The 16909-nt window shown below is 36.4% G+C and overlaps 1 long non-coding RNA gene across 1 annotated transcript in view; it reads left to right on the top strand.

Annotated features, from left to right (window-relative positions):
• LOC104001626 (uncharacterized) overlaps nt 1-16909 on the top strand; it is a 120348-nt gene that overhangs the window by 65242 nt on the left and 38197 nt on the right. Inside the window, exons 4-5 of the long non-coding RNA XR_673527.4 lie at nt 4395-4460; nt 5169-5249. This is a non-coding gene — a long non-coding RNA (uncharacterized LOC104001626). The remainder of the gene's footprint in view (nt 1-4394; nt 4461-5168; nt 5250-16909) is intronic.

A 16909-nucleotide genomic window follows, 5' to 3' on the forward strand; every position in this document is an offset into this window, starting at 1 on the left:
TGGTATGGATGTAGCAATTCTGAAATTATGTTTTATATATTATAGGATAGAGCAAATATGTTAACGTTGCGGGCAAGACAGGAAGTACAAATGGTACAAGTCAGAAACACAGGGATGAAGTACAAAGTCATGAAGCAGATGAGATTGCCCAGGGTATAGTGAGAGGAAAAGACTGCTTTTAAGAGGTGGGAGAAATTCCTACATTTCAGCAGTGGACCGCTTTTGAGGAACTCGTGGTGTGTTTTTTCTCTTCCCCTTTTTCTTGTCAGGTTGAATAAATGTGTTATAGACAAAAAATGACCCTTTAAAATGCAAAAAAGTCCAGGCGCAGTGGCTCACGCCTGTAATCCCAGCACTTTGGGAGGCTGAGGCAGGCGGATCACCTGAGGTCAGGAGTTTGAGACCAGCCTGGCCAACATGGTGAAACCTTGTCTCTACTAAAAATACAAAAAAAAAGCCGGTTGTGGTGGCGGGCGCCTGTAATCCCAGCTACTTAGGAGGCTGAGGCAGGAGAATTGCTTGAACCTGGGAGGTGGAGGTTGCAGTCAGCCAAGATCGTGCCACTGCACTCCAACCTGCGCAACAGAGCGAGACAACACCTCAAAAAAAGAAATTGCAAAAAAAAAAAAGAGAAACCTCTTGATGGTCAGGCAATGTCTTTTAATATAATGTGTAAGATACAAAAAAACTCAGTTCAGGGTTTTATTATGAATATTTTTGGAGATACTGAGCAGTTTCTTGAGGCAATATATATATTTTTAATTAGAGACTTCTGACGACTCAAGTTTTAAAAATAAGCTGTACATTAAAAGATATGAATGAAGAATATTATTGATTTAAGTAAAAAAATTCACTCAGGTTCATAAAATGGAACAAGATCATGTCCTTTGCAGGGACATGGATGGAGCTGGAAGCCATTATCCTCAGCAAACTAACAGAGGCACAGAAAACCAAATACTGCATGTTCTCACTTAAAAGTGGGAGCTGAACAATGAGAACACATGGACACAGGGAGGTGAACAACACACACTGGGGCCTGTCATGGGAGTTTGGGGGAGGGAGAGCATCAGGATAAAGAGCGAATGCATGCATTAGCTATTGATAGGTGCAGCAAAACACCACGGCACATGTTTACCTCTGTAACAAACCTGCATATCCTGCACGTGCATCCTGGAACTTATAAAATAATAAAATAAAATAAAGTATTTTTAAAAGTTCACTCAGGATCAAAATGTGCATACATATTGGCTTGATTGCAAATACAGAAAACACATTTGCCTTTTCTGAAGTGCCCTGGGATCAGTGCATCATACATTTTGTGGGGTCGTCAGGCTGCTTGGTGGGAAGTCAGTCACCACATCAACAGGCACAAACATTTTGAAAAGAATTCTTGGGGTTTTAGAGAGTCAATGAATAACCATCTTCTCTCCTGTATTCTAGTTTTGAAAACAATGAGAAATAACTGACCAAAAATGAGATAAAATTTACACCTTTATCATTGGTAAACATTTGATTGGCAGTAATGGCCCCATGGTAGGTCAATGGTCCTGCAGCACTCTCAGTCCTTGGTGGTCTAGACACTCACCTAAAGGAACGTGTGGAATGGAAGAGGTGACACACTCATTGCTGAGTTACATCGGTCAGGGTTGGAGATGGAAGAAAACATAGAAATAAATCCTTGGTCATTTTTTAATAGATTTCCCAATCATTCAATGTGGACACAACAGTCAGTAATTTCACTTTTATTTCATAAGAAACAATGAGTAAGAAAATGAGACAAGATACCAGGAATGTTAATCTAGAAGCAGTCCCTCTCCTTGGAAACATGAATAGGAGCAAGAATCATTTTAAATTCTTGAGGTTGCCTTTGGACTGCAAATATCAAAAATTAACAAGTATCTGTTTAATGAACGTGACCTAGTTTCAAATAAAACTGATTTGGTTAAAAACCAAAACTATTCATTAAAAAGCGATGATATTTTATAAATACAAATATATTTCTTAGAATTACTGCAAAGTTTTTGGCCTTAGAATTATTGTGAAGTTACTGTAAGCAACTTTTACATCTCATGGGCTTTTGAAAAATACATTTTTTTTTAACTATAAAACTGGTAAATTTGGCAGTATTCATGATGTAAAGAAGAGTCAGAATTGTGATATTCCAGGGCTAAATGTATCTTGCAAATTTTAAGAATGTTTGAGTAGTCATGTAGAATGACACCCTGCAATAATAAGCCTTGCCATAATATGAATTTGGAGATACAGTAGCACAATTGGAGCTTGACTCCTATTCTTCATAGTAAGCTCACCTAGGCCATTTCATTAGCCTCATGATTTCATGATCCTGAATTTTTTGTAATCAAAAACGGTTCTGGTAGAATTTAATTATATGTATTTATCAAAATTATATATTAACTAGCATTAGGCCTACAATTCTGCATCATTTATGGCTAAAATATATTTATTATTGTTTATTTGTTTTGTTTTTTGAGACAGAGTCTTGCTTTGTTGCCCAGGCTAGAGTGCAGTGGCGTGATCTCGGCTCACTGCAACCTCCGCCTCCTGGGTTCAAGAGATTCTCCTTCCTCAGCCTCCTGAGTCGCTGGGATTACAGGCACCTGACACCAAGCCCGGCTGATTTTTGTATTTTTAGTAGAGATAGGGCTTCACCATGTTGACCAGGCTGGTCTTGGACTCCCAACCTCAGGTGATCTACCTGCCTCGGCCTCCCAAAGTGCTGGGATTATAAGCATGAGCTACTGTGCCAGGCCATTATTGGATAGATTAACTAAGCTATATTTCTCTGTGATAGGGTTACATATTATATATTGTTTTCTGATAAAGTAAATGATTAGTGAAAATATTTCGATGTCCCTAATCAAAATGGCAGTTGTTGATGATGACATAGATTGAGCATTGTATCAGGATGTGTCTAATTATGCCTCATGTTAACAGAATAATAAACATACTTAAGGAAAAATATCTTAGTTTGGGATTTCTAGAAACAGTGCCTGAGATGAGGGTTCTTATGAAAGTGATTTATTAAGGAATACTCCCAGGGATTTATTGAAGGGAATGAAGATAAAGAGGAAGAAACTAAGCAAAGATACAGTTTTAGCAGAAGTATAGACTCAATCAGATCACACTGCAAGTGCTGAAGAGTACATCACATTACAGAGTTTGGTCCACCCAGAGGCCAGGAACTGGGCTTTCAAAGACCCTGCCAAGCAGTGGTCACGCGCCAGGGTAAATCCCAGGCATCTTCCAGCAAGGCAGCGCCTATCAACTAAGGGCAATTTTCGGCAGAAGGTGCAGATGTGATGATCCTTCACAGCCAATGCCTGCAGAAGTAGGGGTATAGACTTCACAGGCTGCTAAAGGGAATCTGGGTAAGTACCCAGGTAATTTTTAATTATTAATAATTATTAATTATCTTGACTGTATTATGTTATATAGCTAGAAATCAGCTCATCTCCCTTACCCCTCATTTGAATTTCTGAGCTTTGCTCTTGCTTAAGACTTATTTAGAAACACCTACGCTTCCTTTTCTGTATCACGTTCATTGGGCACAAAGTGCGATCTGTTTTATCCACTAGTAAGGAGTTGCACAGCAACTATATTTTAAAGGTGCATGTCTCCTTTTGGATAATGCAAAGATAATACTTGAATATAAAAAGTTAAAGAGTTTTGAATCCACTTGGATAGTTTCTCCACTGATGGGAAACCTGCACCTCTGTTTACGGTGACTTTGGAAATCTGGAAGGTATGTGTTTAACAAAATGGATTTTTCACATAAGTGGAAATGTCATTATTTATTCAGGCTCACCACCTTCTCATTGGTTCATGGAATCTTAAAATTGTTCTCACACGTTTTTAGATGTTATCCATTCTGGATAGGAAATATAAGCTGAAATTCAGCGAGGATGTATACAGAATATGGCTGGTTATTTTCCAATTATCTACTCTTCCCTTTCTCTATTTTAATAGAGCTCCTGAATTTTACATGACCACCCAGAATAAAGATTATACATTTCAAGTCTCTATTGCAGTTATGTGTGGCCACATGACTAAATTGTGGTGAAAAGGGTTTGATTGGAAATGATAATTTCAACTTCTGAATCCTGACCTTCAAAGGATGCATGTCTCTCCCCCACCCCTTCCCTTATCCTTTCTCCCTCCTGCCAACTGGAACATAGATATAGTGGTGATTCCTCTTGGATCAATGGATATAAAGCAAGTTTCTAAGGATGGCATGGTAACAAGATAGAAGAAATCTAGTCCTAGACACAGCAGAACCTGCATACCAGCCTGAGATACTTCAATCTAGTTTGTTACATGTGACAGAAGTGAACTTGTATGACATTAAGTCACTTTATTTTGGGTTTCTGTTTCAGAAGAATGTATCCTCTATCCAGCAAGCCTTTTTCATTAAAATCATTATGTACTCCACCTGCAACAAGGTAGGAATGAATCCCTCTGATATTTTAAAAGAATAACTACAAGCAACATTTTGACCTATTGCTTTTATTTAAATGCTTATTTATTACTTGAAATTGGAGATAAAGCAATGACCCACGAAAATATTTTGTTAACAGATATTTAATCCACAGTTTGAATGAGAATCAACTATTGGTATACTGTGTTACAAAGGGATATATATTAGTTCAGGTTTATGAAAAGCTCTGAAAATGGTACACACATAAAAGCACAAGGTATATATCTTAAGAAAATGAATTATGCAGAGAAAATTTATCTAGAAAGAAAGAAGGAAAAAAATATATATAAAGAAAATAGAAGTGAATGTTAAATGCTATTTCTACAAATTATCTCTACACACCTCAAAGTCACAAACTATTGTTAGGAAGCATTATGGTCTCAAGCTTTATAAAATGAGGTGTTTGAATTTAGGGTGTCTATTAGACATCAATTCTCAATAGCAACAAGATCTTTGAAAAAGTAGTATTTATTTATGTTTATTGCCCTAAAGCTAGGACATATACCAACACAGAGAAAGAAATTAACTTTCTCAGTAGAAACCTCAAGTTCGTTAAAGTACAACATTTTAAAAGATGCTGTCAAGACTAGAGGTTGCATTTTAAATAGGTTGAATTTAAAATATTTTTCGTTATACAACAACATAACCTCCTCTTTAATATACCTGGTTTCAGGAAAGAAAACAAAGTTCTGTGAATAACTAAATCATCATAATGAAGCAAAATGATAAGCAGAAAGCAAGAGTGTTTTGAAAGGTGAGCTGAATTATTAACTTCAGACGATCTTTTTTTTAACAGCATATAACATGAACTAGGTATTTGTTGTGTCAATAATTCACCCTAGAGTAATCCATTAGCGGAAAGAAAGCAATAGTTTTAGTAATTTCCCTGTATTAGAATGTGAGCTAAAACAAAATGATTAAGTGTAAAAAAGAAACTGCTCATACTATGTTCTCATTTTATGAAAATTGTTACTTAGGTATCAGATCATTCAAATATTTAGAAATTACTTTTTTTTGCATTTCCATGGACTGAGTTTCTGCTAAAGTTTATGAATGTTTTGAGCTATGACTATGTTCCAGGAGCTGAGTAAATCGTAAGAAATAGAAAGATGAGTGGGACAAGATGCTTCCTTCAAATCTATTGGAGGGGTGAAGACACACAGTGGGGGTGTGTAGACTGGTACAGGTATTTGAGAGGGCACTGTGTCAGTAGTCAGCCAAATTAAAAATACAAGCATTATACAAACTAGGAATGTCTCTCCTCCTTACATGTTTCAGGGAAAATTTTATGTGCCCATTAGAAAACATGTAGTAGAGTATTCACTACAATATTTGTAGTAAAAGAAAGTTGGGGGCAATTTAAGTAACTGTCACTAATAGTGAGTGTTCACTATAAATGCTGTAAAGCAGTTGAAGGCAAAGGAACAGATGCGTATAGATATATAGACCAAAATGATAGACCACAGAAACATAACTTGAGTGAGAGAGTAAAAATCAAAAGTTTAAAGTGTAATAACATCAATGTCAGGTAAAACATACACATGCAAAATAATATTGCATGTTTTACAGGGAAACCTAAAAATGAAAGAAGAGACCTTAAACACTTTCAAATAAATGACCATTAGAAAAGAAGAAAAGTGAAGTGCAGAACGAGAATAAGAGGAGAGAAATAAATTAAACAAACAAAATAATAAATAAATGAAAAAGAATAAACAAACAAGAAACTCAAAATGAGGGTCATTCATTGGAAAATGATGGTATTTGATCATGAGCTAGTTGAAGTGAATAAACTCTCCACCACTAATGTAAATATAACCCTGAAATTTAAACAACTATGAGTTGGATTTCTGAAAATAGGTAGTCTAGATATTCAGAAAAAATTTTATTACCAAACAGTTGAAATTGCCAAACTTGAAAATCAAAACCCTAGATGAATTTGCAAGGAAAAGAAAAGTAGGAAAATACTGAAGAAGGACATGTCTATCAATGTGATAAACAGAAACTGATGTTGAACTTACTTTGAGAAGCAGAAACCTGTTTTTCATTTTGTTTTTGTTTTTGTTTTTAATGTAATAGCTATATGGGGAAGCAGGCAAGGCCTTGGACCCACCTGAGGTAGTGTTGGAACTGAGAATATCATTAAAAAGCCCATATCTTTTTTTTCTTTTTTAATTTATTTATTTTTTTAAAATTATACTTTAAGTTCTGGGGTACATGTGCGGAATGTGCAGGTTTGTTACATAGGTATACATGTGCCATGGTGGTTTGCTGCACCAATCAACCCGTCATCTACATTAGGTATTTCTCCTAATGCTATCACTCCCCTAGCCCCCCATCCCCTGACAGGCCCCCGTGTGTGATGTTCCCCTTCCTGTGTCCATGTGTTCTTATTGTTCAACTCCCACTTATGAGTGTGAACATGTGGTGTCCGGTTTTCTGTTCTTGTGTTAGTTTGCTGAGAATTATGGTTTCCAGCTTCATCCATGTCCCTGCAAAGGACATGAACTCATCCTTTTTTTATGGCTGCATAGTATTCCATGGTGTATATATGCCACATTTTCTTTATTCGGTCTATCATTGATGGGTATTCGCATTGGTTCCAAGTCTTTGCTATTGTGAACAATGCTGCAATAAACGTAAGTGTGCATGTGTCTTTATAGTAGAATGATTTATAATCCTTTGGGTATATACCCAGTAATGGGATTGCTGGATCAAATGGTATTTCTAGTTCTAGATCCTTGAGGAATCTCCATACTGTCTTCCACAATGGTTGAACTAATTTACACTCCCACCAACAGTGTAAAAGCATTGCTATTTCTCCACATCCTCTGCAGCATCTGTTGTTTCCTGACTTTTTAGTGATCACCATTCTAACTGGTATGAGATGGTATCGCATTGTGGTTTTGATTTGCATTTCTCTAATGACCAGTGATGATAAGCATTTTTTCATGTTTGTTGGCTGCATAAATGTCTTCTTTTGAGAAGTGTCTGTTCATATCCTTCGCCCTCTTTTTGATGGGGTTGTTTTTTTTTCTTGTAAATTTATTTAAGTTATTTGTAGATTCTGGGTATTAGCCCTTTGTCAGATGAATAGATTGCAAAAATTTTCTCCCATTCTGTAGGTTGGCTGTTCAACCTGATGATAGTTTCTTTTGCTGTGCAGAAGCTCTTTAGTTTAATTAGATCCCATTTGTCAATTCTGGCTTTTGTTGCCGTTGCCCTTTGTGTTTTAGTCATGAAGTCTTCACCCATGCCTATGTCCTGAATGGTATTGCCCAGGTTTTCTTCCAGGGTTTTTATGGTTTTAGGTCTTACGTTTAAGTCTTTAATCCATCTTGAGTTAATTTTTTAATAAGGTGTAAGGAAGGGATCCAGTTTTTGTTGTTGTTGTTGTTGTTGTTGTTGTTGTTTTGAGACAGTATCTCATTCCGTCACCAGGCTGGAGTGTAGTGGCACAATCTCGGCTCACTGAAAGCTCTGCCTCCCGGGTTCAAGCGATTCTCCTGCCTCAGCCTCTCAAGTAGCTGAGATTAAAAGCGCGTGCCACCATGCCCAGCTAATTTTTGTATTTTTAGTAGAAACGGGGCTTCACCATGTTGGCCAGGATGCTCTTGATCTCCTGACCTCGTGATCTGCCCACCTTGGCCTCCCAAAGTGCTGGGATTACAGGCGTGAGCCACTGCACCCGGCTGAAAGCCCATATCTTCAGGTAATGGAGAATTTGTAGCTATAGTGCTATCCTTATGTGGGTGCGCCTGAGTGATACAAAAATCTCAAGTGAAAACATTATTTTAAAGTAGAATTAGATTTTTCATGCCCAGAGTGCCTGGCAGTAACAAGCACACAGCCTCTTTAGAGCACTATACCTCAATTCATACTCCAAATATTTCACAGATTCAGTTACTCATACAAACCAAAATTAAAATCACACGAGGAAATAAGGTATGAGAAAGAATTGAAGAAAAAAATTATATAAAGAATAATTAAACTCCTCCAAAAGTTTTATATTTTAGAATAATTAAGCAAAGAATATAAAATGACTATATTAAAAATGATTAAAGAGACAAAATGTGTGTTCAAAGCATAAGTAATGAAAAAAAGGCCATAAAAATGATTAGATAGTACCTTCAGAAAAAGTACTGCATGTAACTCCTAGAAATGGAAATATATATAGAATGATTGGAATGAATTTGAAACCAATGTTGTAGACAAAAGAATACACATGGTTGAAGAGTAAATTTGTTAAGTGGTAGATTAATCAAAAGAAATTGTCAAATGAAGTACAGAAATAAAGGAAATGGAAAATTACACATTTGAAGATAAGAATAGTTATTCAAAGATACACCTAATTAAATTTTTAAAGGGAAAAAATAGAGAGAATGGAGGCAAGACAACAATAAGAGAGAATGAAGATTCCAGACTGATTAAGTGTAAGAATTATCAGATTCAAAAGGCAGAAATGAAACCTCAGTAGACGACTGCAGGAGACCAGACAACCAGAAAATCTTAAATTTAGCCATAAACAATCAACTATACTAGAAGGTGACTTTCTCATAGTAATGATAAAAACCACAAGAAAGAAGAATAATAGCTGACGGACAATGACTATCAACATAAAATTCTTTACCCTGTAAAATTATCAATCCGGGATATGGTTAAAATAAAGACATTTTCAGATGAGAATTTGTCAAGTATAGACTTAAGGAAATTCTCAAGGTGGTAGTTAAGGAAAAAAGGAAAATAATCAGGTTATAATGATGTGAGATATAAGAAAGCATGGTGAGTGAATAACTTTAAAAATCACATGTATCATTCTTAACAAATATTGGCTGTGTAAACAGTAATATTAATCTCTACGTAAAATGATAGAGACTAAAGATGATATTGACTACCCATGACAGACAATACGAAGTTGGAATTACTGGAGTTAAAAGAGTTCTGAAATATGTGTATTATACTGAAGTGTAGAAATGTTAACTGTAGATTTTAAGTATACTATATTAAAGGTTTAGAAGTAAGAGAATATGAATACAGTATATAATTTTTAAAAATAAAGAACAAAAATAAAATGAAACATCAATTTAAAGAATGCAGGAAAGTTAGATAAAAGAAACATGGAAACACAAGGGAAATATAAAGCTGAAAAAAGATGGCAAACTTAATTCTAAAGATATTATTAATCACATAAATGTAAAATGACTAAATTCATCAGTCTAAAGACAGAGTCATCAGACTAGTTAAGAAAATATCTAGCTAAAGGTATGTTTTAAAAGACACACCTAAACAAAATTATAGAAAATATGAAAGTAAATGAATGGAAAAAAAGGAGAAACACAAACACTAACCCGAAGAAATGAAGGGTAGCCATAAAAGTTTTAGAAATATGCTCCATAAATGAAAAAGGGTCATTAGTAATAAAGTAAACAACTACACAATGATAAGAATGGTATTAATTTGATGAGGAGTAACATTGAATCTTTTATGTATTTTTTTTGGCTACAGGCAAATATTTGTGTACTATCTATTCACATATATTTTCTATTTTTATAGGTTTATCTTTTTATTCTTGAGTTATATAAATCTTTTTATATTTGGATTCAAGTCCTTAGTAAGATACATGCATTATAAATATCTTCTCTGTTTACGACTTACTCTTTTAATTTTAATTTTTTGGAATAATTTCAGATTTTCAGTAAAGATGCAGAAATAGTACAAAGAATTTATTATATTTTTCACCTAATTTCCCCAAATGTTAAAATTTTATCACATTTGCTTTCTATCTTCCTTCTCTCATGTACATACATATGTAGTATGTATACATACATACTGAGAGAATATTGTGCAGAAAAAGTTCTTTATCACTACATAATTCAGTATGTTTTCACTAAAAACAAGGACATTGTCTTAACTACAGCACTATTATCAAACTCAGAAAATTTACAATGGTATAATATTACCATGTAGTCTATACCTATTATTCAAATATTGCAAATTGTTCTGCTAGAGCATTATATAACAAAAGAAAAAAATTGCTGTGATCAAGAATTAATTTTATTTCTTTGTCATGTTCCTTTAGTATCCTTTAATCTAAAATAGTACTTCCTTTCTTTGTCTTTCATGACCCTACATTTTTGAAGACCAGTTATTTTTTGGTAGAAAAAGCACAGACTTGCACCCGCCAGGGCCATGCCTCCATGCTAATAACATCACCAGTGTGACCATGTGCAGTCACCAACGAGGGCTCCCTTTCCCTGCAAACTGTGCTACCTCCCCCACTGCCGTAAATGCCCACACAAAAGCAGGCACCCTGGCCCTTGCTGTCACCTGCTGCAGCTGACAAGGACGTACCCCATTACTCTGCTGCTGCTGCACCACTCATTGGAGTGTAGTGACCAGTGGTCTGGGAACACCTTGGTCACCTCAGCACAATGGATTCCTAATTGCAGGGAGCCAGAGAGCTAAGTTGAGGCCTGATACAAGATCCCCAGTGTTAGAGCATACAGTCCAGGAGTTGGGAGATGAGCCTTGGCCACCTAAAATCTTCTAGAAACAAAGCTAGTTGAATGAACCCACCTTATACCACAATCGAATCCTCAAAATCATCAAGTAGGCTAAAAGTAAAAAACACCCATCCAAAGGACAGCAGCTTCAAAGACTGAAGGAACACCAGCCCATATAGATGAGAAAGAACCAGTCCATGAACGCTGACAACTCAAAAAGCCAGAGTGCCTTAATTCCTTCAAACAACTGCACTAGTTCTCTAGCAAGGGTTCTGAACTGAGCTGAGATGGCTGAAATGACAGAAATAGAATTCAGAATATGGACAGAAATGAAGATCATCAAGATGAAGGAGTACTTTGAAACCCAATGCAAGGAAGTGAAGAATCACAATAAAATGATATAGGAGCTGACACACAAAATTGCCAGTATACAAAATAATATAAACAACCTGATAGAGCTGAAAAACACAGAAGAATTTCATAACGCAATTGCAAGTATTAATAGCAGAATAGACCAGACTGAGGAAAGAATTTCAGAGCTTGAAGACTGGCTTTCTGAAATAAGTCAGACTGACAGTAATAGAAAAAAAGGAACAAACAAAACCTCCAAGAAGTATGATATTATGTAAAAAGACCAAATCTACAACTCACTGTTGTGCCTGAGAAAGATGGGGAGAATGGAAGCAAATTACAAATAATGTTTCAAGATATTCATGAAAACTTCCCCAACATAGCTAGAGATGCCAACATTCAAATTCAGGAAATGCAGAGAGCCCCAGTAAGATACTTCACAAGAAGATCATCCCCAAGACACATAATCATCAGATTCTCCAAGGTTGGAATGAGGGAAAATGTTAAAGGCAGCTAGAGGGAAAAGTCAGGTCACCTAAAAAGGGAAGCTCATCTGACTAACAGCGGACCTCTCAGCAGAAACCCTACAAGCCTGAAGATATTAGAGGCCAATATTCAACATTCATTAAGAAAAGAAATTCCAACCAAGAATTTCATATCTGGCCAAACTAAGCTTCATAAGCAAAGGAGAAATAAGATCGTTTTCAGACCAGCAATGCTGAGGGAATTTGTTACCACCAGACCTTCCTTACAAGAGCTCCTAAAGGAAGCACTAAATATGGAAAGACGATTACCAGCCACTACAAAAACACACTGAAGTACATAGACCAGAGACACTATAAAGCAACCACACAAATCTGCATAATAACCAGCTAACATCATGATGACAGGATCAAATCCACACATATCAATACTAACCTTAAATGTAAATGGGCTAAATCCCCCAGTTAAAAGACAGAGTGGCAAGCTAGATAAATAATCAAGATCCATTGGTATGCTGTCAAGAGACCAATCTCACATGCAATGACACACATTGACTCAAAATAAAGGAATGGAGAAATATCTGCTAAACAAATGGAAAACAACAAAAAAAAGCAGGGGTTGCGATCCTAATTTTAGACAAAACAGACTTAAACAAAGGTCATAAAAGACAAAGAAGGTCATTATATATGGTAAAGGGTTCAATTCAACATGAAGACGTAACTAACCTGAATATATATACACCCAACACAGAAACACTCATATTAATAAGGCACATTCTTAGAGATCTTCAAAGTGACTCAGACTCCCATAAAATATTAGTGAGAAACTTCAACACTCCACTGACAGTAGTAGTCAGATCACTGAGGCAGGAAATTAACAAAGATATGCCGGGCCTGAACTGAGCACTGGATTAAATGTACCTAATGGATATCTACAGAGCTCTCCACCCCAAAACTACAGAATATACATTCCTCTCATTGCTACATGGCACATACTCTAAAATCAATCACATAATCAGAAACAAAAATACTCCTCAGTGAATTCAAAAGGACTAAAATCATAACACCCAGTATGACTCTGACTCCAGAGGAAAAAATTAGAAATCAAGACTAAGGAAATCACTGAAAAACATAAAATTACATGGAAATTGAATAATCTGCTCCTGAATGACTTTTGGATAAAAAATGAAATTAAGGCAGAAATCAAGAAGTTCTTTGAAACTAATGAGAAAAAAAGATACAACATATGAGAATCTCTAGGACAAAATTAAGGCAGTGTTAAGAGGGAAATATACAGCACTAAATGTCCATATCAAAAAATTAGAAAGATATCAAGTTAACAACCTAACATTACAACTAAAAGAACTAGAGAACCAAGAGCAAATCAAAGCTAGCAGAAGACAAGAAATAACCAAAATCAGAGCTGAACTGAAGGAGACTGAGAAACAAAAAAACATTCAAAAGATCAATGAATCCATGAGTGGATTTTTTGGGAAAAATTTAATAAAATAGATAGACTGTTAGGTAGACTAATAAAGAAGAAAACAGAGAAGATGCAAATATACACAATTAGAAATGATGAACCGGGTATTATCAATGACCCCCAGAAATACAAATAAACATCAGAGAATATTATGAAAAACAAATAACGATCAGAGAATATCATGAACACCTATAGTTTGTGTGCTCATAAGCACACAAATCTAGAAGAAATATATAGATTTCTGGATACATACACCCTCCCAGGACTGAACTTAAAAGTGATTGAATCCCCAAACAGACTAATAATCAGCTACAAAATTGAATCAGTAATAAATAGCCTACCAACCAAAAAAAAGCACAGGACCAGATGGATTCAAAGCCAAATTCTACCAGAGAACACAGAAGAGCTAGTACCATTCCTATTGAAACTATTCCAAAAGTTTGAGGAGGGACTCCTCCTTAACTCATTCTATGAGGCCAGCATCATCCTGATACCAAAACCTGGCAGAGATAAAACAAAAAACGAAAATCACAGGTCAATATTCTTGAAGAACATCTATGCAAAAATCTCCAACAAAATACTGGCAAACTGAATCCAGCAGCACATCTTTTTTTTTTTTTTTTTTTGAGATGGAGTTTTGCTGTTGTTGCCCAGGCTGGAGTGCAGTGGTGTGATCTTGGCTCACCGCAACCTCCGCCTCCTGGGTTCAAGCAATTCTCCTGCCTCAGCCTCCCGAGTAGCTGGGATTACAGGCATGTGTCACCACGCCTGGCTAATTTTGTATTTTTAGTAGAGATGGGGTTTCTCCATGTTGGTCAGGTTGGGCTCGAACTCCCGACCTCAGGTGATCCGCCCGCCTTGGCCTCCCAAAGTGCTGGGATTACAGGCATGAGCCACCGCGCCTGGCCCAGCAGCACATCAAAAAGCTAATCCACCACAATAAAGTAGACTTCATCTCTTAGATGCGAGTTTGGTTCAACATATGCAAATCAATAAATGTGATTCATCACATAAACAGAACTAAAGACAAAAACTATATGACCATCTCAATAGATGCAGAAAAGGCTCTTGATAAAATTCAAACCCCTTCCTGTTAAAAACTCTCAATAAACTGGGTATTGAAGAAATATACCTCAAAATAATAGGAGTCATCCATGACAAACCACAGCCAACATCATAGGGATCGGGCAAAAGCTGGAAGCATCCCCTTGAAAGATGGTACGAGGCAAGGATGCCCTCTCTCACCACTCCCATTCAACATAGTATTGGAAGTCCCGGCCAGGGCAATCAGGCAAGAGAAAGAAATAAAGGGAATCTAAATAGGAAGAGAGGAAGTCAGACTATCCCTGTTTGTATACCACATGATCTATAACTAGAAAACTTCATAGTCTCAACACAAAAGCTCCATAAGTTAACAAACAATTTCAGCAAAGTCTCAGGATACAAAAATCAATGTACAAAAATCACTAGCATTCCTATATACCAACAACTGTCAATCCAAGTTCCAACTTAAGGGAACTTCTTTCATTCTCAAGGGAAGCCTATTTTCCCTGACTTTCCAGAGGCACATCCTTTCCTCTTTCCTTCTAAACACCTAGCATGAGTTCCTCAATTACCGATGGCATTTGGAAACAAAAGCCAGGGAAGAAACTTCATGTTAGCCTATTTTTTCCTGTCACAAACTTCTCCTAGGGCATTAATGAGAAAAGGGAAAATATAACATTAAAAAACTAAATTAGTGTCTTAAAATATTATCCTGCAAAGTCTCATCACCACCTCTTTTGGGCTAATTTGTTTATTGCCTATCTCCCTCAATACACTGGGAACATTATGAGGGGAGGGATTATCTCTGTCTTGTTTATCACCTATCTTTGGTGCCTCCACATATAATAAATGATCAGTAAGCATCTGTTGAATGCACGAGTTAATGTGGTATGTAGTATCATTTATTACCTTTCTCAATAGACTGTTAAGTCTATGGTGCTACTTTGTATGTGGCCAGGAAAGCTTGCTAAAATTAAGTAAGCTGGAATCTTTTTTTTTGAATCATGAAAGATTCAATGGTTTTTCAATAAAAAGAAAATATATCCACAAGAATTGAAACCTGAATCTGTTACTAATGTTTTAGCAGAATCAGTATATGTTGATCAAGGCAATGCCTTATAGATAAGGGGTACAGAGTAAGCACCTAGGAGAAAACAAGGGCTCTGAAGAGAGGAGAGAAGCCTGAAGAAAACAGTTCTTTCCAACAAAGCACTTCCCTTATGCTTGAGCCCTGGGCAATCATCAGGAGGGACACCCCTCTCCACTGCCCACACACACAATCATCAGCCAGAACAAGAGGGTGTACAATGAGTACCCCAGTGTTAGTAGGCCTTTTTGGCAAAGGACAACATAATCAAAGCTAGTTATTAATATAAAGTAACCAGAAAATGCAAGTTAAGAGTAGAATTAAATGGATTCATAGATGATTATAAGGCCATTCATAAACAACATTAATAGTTGATTGATGTTTCCTTGATTTTTATTACGGAGAACTACTCTGCTTTGGTCCTAGCCTAAAATATATAAAGTGTTGATTATCATATTTGAATATCACATAAAGGAAAAGTATTAAATATAAAACACTTCCTATATTCTAGGCAATGTGCTTGGAATTTTATAAATGCTGTGCTATTTAATCCTTTCCACAGTTCAGATCAAAATTTTATTTTCTTTATTTTATATTCTGTGCACTCAGCAAAAGCACAAAACGATTGCCAATATCTTGTTGACCTTGTACTTTGAGAAAGTTAAGAAAAAGCTAAACCCAAGAAGAAGGATAATTGGATTAAAATGAAAATGTTACACATTCCTTCAAAATGACCAACTGTACAAGATTAGAATGGTAGAGACCTGGATTAGAGAACTTCATTCACAGGTGACCTAGGGGTTTTAGTCAACTATAAACTCAATATAAATCAATAGTGTTACGAAGCTGACAAAAAATGAATGTAAATGTTGTTGCTGTAATGGAAGATTGGTGCCTCATAAAGGAAGGACATCATCCCACTGGAATCTGCACTACTTTGTCCACATCTGTTATGACCCATAACATTCTGGACACTCTGTTACTAGAGAGACTGTTATAAACTGAAGTGCAGGGACTTGAGGGTAGCCAGGATGTTGTAGAAAATTTTGTACAGGCCAGGCACGGTGGCTTATGCCTCTAATCCCAGCACTTTGCGGGGCCAAAGTGGGTGGATCACCTGAGGTCAGGAGTTTGAGACCAGCCTGGCCAACATGGCAGAACCCCATCTCTACTAAAAATACAAAAATTAGCCAGATGTAGTGGTGCACGCCTGTAATCCCAGCTACGTGGGAGGCTGACGCAGGAGAATCCCTTGAACGCAGGAGAATCCCTTGAACCCAGGAGGTGGAGGTTGCAGTGGGCCAAGATCGTGCCACTGCGCTTCAGCATGGGCTATAAAGCGAGACTGTGTCTCAAAAAAACAAACAAAAAAAGGGGGACATTTTATGTAATTAATTATTGAAAGACCTAAGAGTTGTTTAACTAGATTTTTTCTTTTTAGTGCTATTTACCTGGCACTGTTTTAGG

The sequence above is a fragment of the Pan troglodytes genome, chromosome 1 (assembly GCF_028858775.2).
Source record: "Pan troglodytes isolate AG18354 chromosome 1, NHGRI_mPanTro3-v2.0_pri, whole genome shotgun sequence".
In the NCBI taxonomy this organism is placed as follows: Eukaryota; Metazoa; Chordata; class Mammalia; order Primates; family Hominidae; genus Pan; species Pan troglodytes.